This window comes from Desmodus rotundus, chromosome 7, assembly GCF_022682495.2.
Source record: "Desmodus rotundus isolate HL8 chromosome 7, HLdesRot8A.1, whole genome shotgun sequence".
NCBI lineage: Eukaryota > Metazoa > Chordata > Mammalia > Chiroptera > Phyllostomidae > Desmodus > Desmodus rotundus.
In genome coordinates, this window is record NC_071393.1 from 13,728,355 (window position 1) to 13,737,556 (window position 9,202).

At 46.9% G+C, this 9,202-nt stretch overlaps 3 gene segments (V, D, J or C); all 3 read right to left on the reverse strand.

Moving 5' to 3' along the window:
• The window catches only part of LOC128781375 (immunoglobulin lambda variable 5-39-like), a 591,472-nt gene that overhangs the window by 298,346 nt on the left and 283,924 nt on the right, over window positions 1-9,202 (reverse strand).
• LOC112310504 (immunoglobulin lambda variable 5-45-like) overlaps window positions 1-9,202 on the reverse strand; it is a 715,836-nt gene that overhangs the window by 294,399 nt on the left and 412,235 nt on the right.
• The window catches only part of LOC139441033 (probable non-functional immunoglobulin lambda variable 11-55), a 511,832-nt gene that overhangs the window by 279,619 nt on the left and 223,011 nt on the right, over window positions 1-9,202 (reverse strand).

Consider the following 9,202-nt stretch of genomic DNA (forward strand, 5'->3'; position numbering starts at 1 on the left):
TTGAGACAGCTACTCAGTTTAGGGGGGGAAATGTTGACATGGGGAGTTGATGGTTTTGGGGAGAGTGTGTTCTATAAAGTTAGAAATAGGAATCTGAATGTTTAGAGGGGGATTCGGGCTTGGGAGGTGGATGTGGGAGTTAACTGTTGCTTGAACGGTTGTAAAGAAAAATAAAGGGGACCTCGCTGTTAACTACCTGTTGTCCTCTATGACATGTTATCCTGATTTTCCAGCTTAAACCTTAGTATCTTCAGTTACTGATCAAATGAGGCATGAGCATCCGTGATGCTGACACTCTATGCTGGGTGAGTCTCGGTCCCAGGAGTTCACGTCGCCATTTATCATTTCCTGTTTGGTTCTTTCTGGTGCATCTGTTCTCTCCTCACTTATCTGTGACTATTCAGTCAGCGCACTCGAGTTGCATCTGCAGGGCCTGGAACGTACTAAGTGGCCTGTAGTGAGCGCCATCGAAGTAAAAGTTCTCAGGGGTCCTCACTGCTAATTCACCCAGGCCCTGGACTTGAACACTCCTCCCCATTGGCAGCCAGAGCCTCCATCCCTGGCCTTTGGCTGCTCCAGGACAGGGCTTCCCTGTGCACAAGTCAGGCCCCAGGGGACATCTACCCTGCCAGTGAGCCAGAGCCTCACCCTCACCAATCCATTGCTGTCATCCCACTGGTCCAGCCCCTTCTTGAATTCAACTACTCAGGGCCAATGAAATCGTCTACATTCCTTTCAGCAAAATCCTAAAGTTATATAAGCATCTTAACGTTTGTTTAGTGTATGTGTCCCATGTTAAACACACAACATCCTTTTGTGGAGGCTAGGTTGGAACAGTGTGAGGATGACTCCCCAGGTGATCTGCCTCTATCGAGGTGGTGAGCCAACTCTGAGCCAGTGAGAATCCCTGAATTTTGGGCCCCAAGAGTGAACAACCACATACCATGTCCCAGAGGGCACTTAAGTGGACATAGATGAATGCGAGTTCACCTATGGGAGTTAGTGTGGAGGGGCCACCCGAAGGGACAATACATCCAAATGAAAAGGAGATGGCATACTGTGTGGTTGGGTTCTGTGGTCAGTGGGCAGTTAGCTACCCAGCAAGGAAGAAGCTCCATGCCTCCCTGCCACTACACACTGACCCTAGGCGGTCTCAGCTCCCTCACGAGTGGTCTCAGAAAAGCAGCTGGGGAGAGGGCCATGTGCCCAGGCCCAGGGGCAGACTCTGTTTGCATGCTTCTCCGAGGAAGAGCGAGCCAGTCCTCTTTCTCCTTTAACCGCCTCACTCAGTGCCAGCCACTTGGGTGTGTGCTGCTGTCTCTGCCGAGTGTCAGCAGCTTCCTGTCTTGCCAAGTATAGCAACTGGCCCTTCTCCATTCTCTTCCCATAGCCGTTACCCTCTTCCACCTTCCAGGCCCCTACCTGATATGCCATGAGAAAGAACCAGAAATGGGCCTGCCAGCTTGTTGGCACACTTGCCATTTCTAAGAAAATAGAAAATGCAGCAATCTCTATAACTGATGGTGAGCCCAAACAAAGGAGGATCGGGAAAAGATGCCTTCTTTTTCCCGACATGCACTCTGTCTCAACTTCCCCATCTTAGACCCAAGTTACAAGGACTAGTTTCCAGAATGGGAACCAGCAACTCTGGAATTTAGGGAAAAAAATTATACAAAATGGGCAGTTCCTTGGGGAGGAAGGGCATAGGCAAAACATCACACAATCTCAGCGTCGGTTCCTCAGCCACAAAATGGAGATAACACCCCATTATGTTGTGAGATTCACCTATGGAGTTCACTTACGTAAAGCACCTGTCAGCGTGCCCTGTGTCAGGATGGCACCTTATTATTAGCGTTAGTAGTGATTATTAGCCACCAGATGCAAGTGGGAAGAAAAAAGCTAATGTTGCGTCTTGCTTCAAGCCTGGGCTGCAGGTGGGTCCCCAGTGGGGGGTATGGGAGAGGCAACCACACACTGATGTTTCTCTCCCTCTCTTTCTCCTTCCCTTCCCCTCTGTCTGGAAATAAATAAAATCTTCAAAAAGAAAAAAAAAATAAAACGGTATTCTGCAGTTGAGGCTTTATTTGGTCTGGAGACCTCATTTGAGAAATCAGGCACAATTCTTTACTACAATTTAGGCTTTTCCATTGAAATATTCAAAGGCATAGTGTTAAGGCAATGGACTTTTGAAAACTTGTGTTTAGTCAGAGATGTCATCCGTGAGGATGGCCATACAAGGCACCCGGGGAGGTGGTAACTGCTAGCGCACGGGGTCATGTAGATGAAGTCCCTATGTGCGTGGACCTCATTACAAAGCAAGCCAGGAGAGTATGGCACACACAGTAGGTTGCTTACTATTAACAATTTACCCTGGAGTCCAGTGATCTACATAGCAGGCAGGCAGGTTGAATTCAGAGCAGCTGGGGGAGATGCATGTCAAAGGGAAGAACCTGGATGGAAAACAGCCAGAACGCAATCCAATGCAACATGCTCAGGGCATTATCCAGAGGCAGAACTGAGACTGAAAGGATGCCTGAGGTCAAGGCACAAAGGAAAAGTCAAATGGTTTTAGGAGAATGAGTTGGGGGAGATCTGAACTATTTCCTGATGCCAGCCAGAACTGCTGACTGGACCCAGAGTCTGGATCAGTATTAGGAACCCACGTTACTATTACTACTATTAATAAATAATAATAACAGGGCTATACAACTAGATTCTGCAGTCATTATAAGAGGCACATGCTCATTGTGGAGAGGGGGAGCTGCTGGACTATAGAGACCTGTCAATCTAACTAGGGAGTGTGGACCCATCCAAAGCCTATGAAAGCCTGGGAATTTGACTGGTTCTTTTGAAAGGCACCTGGTCCATTCCAAATGCAAACTAATATAATCCCAGGAAACAAAGACTCTCTCTCTCTCTCTCTCTCTCTCTCTCTCTCTCTCTCTCTCTCTCTCTCTGTGTCCCTCTCTCCCCCTAACCCCCTCATTCTCTCTTGCCCAGGAGCGTGTGACCATGTGGCTCTAGCAGCCGCGGGGTCCCGTAGAAGATGATGTGGGCTTCGAAAGAACTAACTTCGCTCTCTCACCCAGGTGACCTGCACTTGCACGGTGCACTCACACATCCTCTCTCCATAGCCATGTGCCCTTAGCAGCCATGGGGCCATGGCCTTGGGGACTCCACACGCAGGCTTCAGGAGGGAGCCCGAATACAGCAGCACAGCAATGGTCTGCAGCTGGAAACACACACTCATCTAGCCGGATGCCGGACTGGACTGCACGTTAATATGGAGCAGAAACTAACTCTGGACACTGGCTTCTGTGTCGGCCTTACTGAAGACAAGATTGGACTTTTTCCATGGCGAGACAGATGGAGATGGGACATTGGGAAGCCAGGAGGAGAACCCCCTTAACTTTATATCCCCCATAAAGTCTACCACAGAGCCTCATCACCCCATGCGAGTCTCGGGAAATTCTTTTCCTCTAGACACTGCAAGAACTCGTTTTCCACCAGTAACTCTATGAAACGCACAAGTGCCAAGTAGGCCGGGGTCTGTCAGACCTCTGCATGCCCTTCACACGTGCGGCCCTGAGCGCCTGCATAGCTTTCTTCCAGCCCACAGACTATTTAACATATCTTCCTTTGACAAGATAGATCCCTGTGTTCTTCATTTTAGTCCTATGTGAAGATCCCCACTCGCCTCCTTTCTCCTGGCTCAGCTCCTCCAGCGTTTTAGTTGAGGGGCAGAGAAAGGCTTCCACTGAATCCCATAAAAGGACCAAAATGGATCAGGACAGATCAAGTCTGATTGACATATCACTGCTATCGCCTATGAAACCTTCTTGCTCACTGAGCGAGGGACTCTTTCTTGTGTCTGATGGAGCTGGGGCGAACATGAGCAGCCACCATAATTTGTCATCTGGGAGTGTCCTGGAAATTAGTATCTCCCTGCTTTGCAAAGTCGATGATATAAATTAATGGATTTTTAAATAGATTTTATTCATTTATTTTTAAAGGTTATATTTATTTTTAGAGAGAGGGAATGGGAGGGAGAGAAACAACAATGTGCTAGAGAAACATCCATCCGTTGGTTCTCGCACGCCCCCAACTGGGGACCTGACCCACAAGCCAGGCATGTGCCCTGACTGGGAATGGAACTGGCGACCTCTCCGTTCGCAGGCCGGCACTCAATGCAGCCAGGGCTTATTTATTTATTTTTAGGTAGAGGGGAGGAGAGGGAGATAGGGAGAGAAACATCGATGTGCAAGAGAAACATCGATTGGTTGCCTCTTGCATGAACCAGTGACGTTTCAGTTCACAGGTCAGTGTTCAATCCACTGAGCCACATCTGCCAGGGCAGTTGTTGGATTTTTTTTCAGTGTGTCTTGTTCCCTTGTATTTTAGTTCCTCTCTTCCCTCTGCTGGCATTTAAGCTGGGAAATCATCCTTTTTGTGAGTTGTAACTGCAGTGATAATCAAAGCTGAGAGCAGAAGCAGCAGGAAGCTAGAGGCACTGCCACTCACTGATTTACAAAAGCTCAAATCTCTTGTAATAAAGCTTTCCCAGGGCGAGGGGAAGAGGAAAACGTTTGTGAGAACAATGGGAGAGCCTTGATGGCCTTGGAATTGGAGGAAGGGACAAAGGCTGGCTTGATCAGTGCCCTCCTGAACAGGTGTACCTCCCTAGGCCACATCATAAAGTAGGGTCCACTTTCCTTGCAGCTTCAGTCTGCCTGTAACGGGGTGCCAGCCCCTCCATCCTCAGGGCTTGATTTACTCCTGGGTATAACATTCTTAGATGGACCGAGGTGCCCAGTCCTGTTGGTAGGTCATCAGTCTGACCACATATCATGACCTTGAGTCTCAGAGATGATGTTGAGGTCAAGGAGCTGCCTCCTTGATCACAGCTCTGCTGGGGCTCCTTTGGCCTTGGGGCTGACCACGGGTGGGAGGGTGGGAACAGGTAATTCCCTGAGCCCAGCGTGCTGCCCAGAAGCACTCTGATGTTAGCTGGTGAAAAGGCAGCCTCCACGTGATTGGTTTTGATGAAGTCAGGGCCAACATTCCTCTCCCTGACTCCAGGGAATTCCCATGCTCAAGACTCATTATGTGGAGGCTCCTGGAGAGAGAGAAAACTGAGAAATAACACACACCCCCTTCCTACCCCTTTGCTACTCATATTCTTTTATTGGCTAAAGCCCCAAATTCCTTCTAAGTTTTTCTTCTCTCAACCCAGTCTGCAGATGGCATCTTGTCCTTCATGGCAACCTTCCCAGCGTCTGCAAGCAGGTTGAACTTATGCCCTCTGCGTCTCCATAACTTAACATTTTAAGGCCTTTCTGCATGTCAGGTAGTTAGCTTTGAGACCATACTGCTATACAGCTAAAGTTTGTTTTTCTTCCTTTTCTTGGCTATAGTAGATGGAAAGAGCACAGGTATTTTTCTTCACCTCTGGGATGATATGAAAACGAAACTCTGTCTTTAGGGTTCTGTCCTTCACAGTCTAGCAGGGAAAGGAAAAGAATTGGGGGCCTGGAAGTCAGTTGAATGGGGGCTCCTACCAGTCATGGTCTCAGGAGATAGTGCAAAGGAGAAGCAGAAGCAGACCGCTTCCTGGAAAATCAGGGTGGATGGGTATTTGCTTGTGGCCAGGGGTCACTTGGGCATTCAGCTATCACCTGCACAGTATAAACAGTCATATAAATGGAGCCACTTTAAAATGGAGGCGGAGCTGCCTTCCCAGAGGGGCTGCCTTGCACATCTTATGCCTCAAACGTCTAGAGTGTTAACTGGACAAAATAACCTTGGAACTGGGCCTAAGGCAACATCGTGTCCCAAGAACTGTGTGCGTGATAGCAAGAAAGCAAATATTAAGGCAACCGGACTAATGCCTACTGGGCTGACAATGAAAAATATTGTTTAGAATTGGGGGCATTATGTCATGTTTTCTGCGCCAATAGAAATGCCTTCCTTCTTTTGATGTGATTGGTCCCCTTCCCTTTCTCATAAATCCCCCTCGCCTTTGTCTCCTCATCAAATATGATTTGGGCTTCTGCCTGAATCCATGTGCCCCAAATAGTATGCTTTATTTTTTTTTAAATCTCTAATTAATGTTTGTTATCTCTCACTTCGGCCTTTTCTTTTTAGGAAAGAACAACAGCCCCTCCCTGTCACTGAGGTCAGCCCTCTCTACTGGCTTCTTTTCAAGGGAGTATCAGTTTGCTAGCGCTGCCATAACAAAATACTACAGACTGAATGGCTTAAGCAAATGAAATTTATTTTCTCATAGTACAGGAGGCTGGAAATTCGAAACCAAGGTGTTGGCAGGTTTTGTCTCTCCTGAGGCCTTTCTCCTTGACTTGCAGGTGGCTGCATTGTCACTGGGTCCTCACATGGTCTTTTCCTCTATGCGTCAGCATCCCTGGTGTCTCTGCATGTCCAAATTTCCTCTTATAAGGACGCCAGTCAGATTAGATTAGGGTCCATCCAAACGACCTCGTTTTCCTTTTAACTTACCTCTTTAAAGGTCTTATCGCTAAATATCATTATATCCGGAGGTACTGGGGGGTTAGAACTACAACATATGAATTTTGAGGGACACAATCAAGGCCACAGCAGGGAGTGACGGAGGGGGCCTCGTTCGCACAGGCTACTTTACTCGGTAAATGCTGAGCAGGAGCCGTCACCAACTGAAACAGTGGTTTCACCACCCAGCTGTTTATTAGAAATACCTGGGAGCTTTAATAACACGGAATCCTGGGTCCCACCCTTGGAGATACTGCTTCTGTTGGTTTAGAGGAGGATCAACAGAATCAACCAGGACATCACTACTTTTCAAAAGCTCCCTAGTACCTGCTGCTCAAAATCTGGGCTGTGGCCAAGTGGCCTCCGTGTCACTCAGGAGCTTGTTGGGTACATTCAGACTGTCAGGCCCTGCCCAGAACTACTGAACCAGAATCTTTACTTTCATAAGACCCATGGTGAGCCCCTAGGTTCACTGATGCTTAAAAAGCGCAGTGCAGGTGATTCAGTCCTCATTGAGGCATTTGCTTCTAGATCTCTGGGCTTTGCTCACACACCCAGCCTCCATAAACATTGTAGGTCATTCAGAAGCCCCAGAAAAAGAGGTGGGGGTCCTGAAAACTTAGAGGGGAAGGGGGAAGCTCCCAGCTCAAGCTCCAGACTGAATTGTTCGATTGTGTCACCCAACACTGCACTTGTCCCAAAGGAGATGCTCAGTGTAAATGTCAAATAAATGAAAAAAAAAAAACCACCCAAAATTCCTGACCCTCAATCCACCCTCAGGTTTCCCTTGGAAGAATAGGTACAGAAATATTTCAGTCATACCCGAGAGATCAGTGCTTCCCAAGGTACTCTCGTTTAAGAATCCAATGGCTTACTGGATTGAGCGCTGGCCTGTGAGCCAAAGGGTCACCAGTTAGGGCACATGCCTGGGTTGTGGGCCAGATTCCCCGGTAGGGGGCGTGTGAGAAACATCAAACCACACTTCGCTGTTTCTTTCCCTCTCTCCCTCCCTTCCGCTCTCTCTAAAAATTAAATAAATAAAATCTTTTTTTTAAAAAAAGAACCCAATGGGCAAACAGCAGACATTTAGATTCCAGGGCCCCTCTCCTAGAAATTTGAGCTTCCTGGTATGACAATGCAGCTCCAGAATCTGTATGTATAACAATGTCCTAGGTGATTCTGAGGTTTAAACAGTCTTTAGAAGCATCTAAGGGACCAAAATTCCGCCACCCCAAAGATGCCTTTTTGGGATATTGATTTTTATGATTTTAAGCTGTTTATCAAAAAACCTAAGACTCAGAAAGAAGCATCGATCCTCCTTGCTTTCTGGCACAAGAGATTCAGACAGAGAAACCTGCTTCAGGAAGGAGATCTTAGGATGTTTGTCTTAGCTTAATTTGAATTAAGTATGGTAAATAAGAGGACTTCAGGCAGGTGCCTGCGCCTGTTAGCTAGATAACACCCCCCCCACCCCCCCCACCCCCCGCCATGCCACAGTCCCATCTCTGAGTTGCCTAACAAGGATTTTCCTGCCTGTGTATTCCACCCTTCCTCAATTACCTGTAAATTGTCCATTTGCACTTCTGAAATCTAAAACCCCTTTCTCCTTTTTCCAAAAATATCTTATATACCTAATGTTGCCTCATTGTCTTTGAAGTTTTCCTGCCTATGTGGATTCCCCATGCACATATATTAACACTTTGATTTCCAGCTGTTAATCTGTCTTTGTTAACTTGGTTATTAGCCCAGCCAGAACAACTTAGAAGGTGGGAGCAAAGGTATTCGTATTATTTTAGCCCCGCAGTTCGTTGAGCTGGCCAGTAGAATTACCAGGTGGGACACTGCTGGCTCCCTGGACTCCTGCAGCTGAGAGACCATGGACGCCTGACAACAGCCAGCAGAGGTGGAAAGCATTCAGACTGTCAGGCCCTGCCCATCCCCTCTGATCTCTTGTCTGCAGGCTTTGGTAGAAGTTGGCAGTGGTGAGTCTCTCTTCTAAATTTACCTCGGTGGAGAAGAAAAATATTTGTGAATTTAGCTTCCAAGGCCTAGAAGCTCTTGAGTTTTAATTTTATTTTATTTTTTATTGATTCTTTTCTCCCAGAGAGATGATTATTTTGTTTTTCTATGTCTGTGTGTTTTATGTTGTTTTGGCATAAGAAGGAAATACCATAGGGATAGAACACAGGCGTAGGCTCCCTCTGTGCCTGGTCTTTGAGCGGCCTCAGAGGCTGGGGAGTTAAGTGGTTCTCTCTAGACTGGTGTCTATCCAGACAAATGTCTCTGAGTTTTCATATAAAAGCCCAATGAGGTTTTTCCTTTTGTTGCTGGTGGAAATGGGATCCTTTCATGCAGTCGTGAGAAAAACATTTCTGGGGACGCATGCAAGGGAAGATGAGGTTTAATGGTAAGATTTCTTGGGGTTGAAATAAATGGCTGTGCCCAGGTCTCTGGTGCCTCATCACCATCCACCCTACTTTCAAAAAGTCCAGGCTTGTCTTCATCAGGCCCAGTTTCCAGTTTACAAACTTTCAGACTCTTGAATAAATCATTTGTTTCTAGCAAAGCCTCCAGATTCTTGAGTTTTTTGTCATAGAAAAAAATATATTTAGAAAAAAGGGTTAGAAAAATAATGACTTAAGTCAGTGCTGTCTGATGGAAATGTTTTATATCTGCTCTG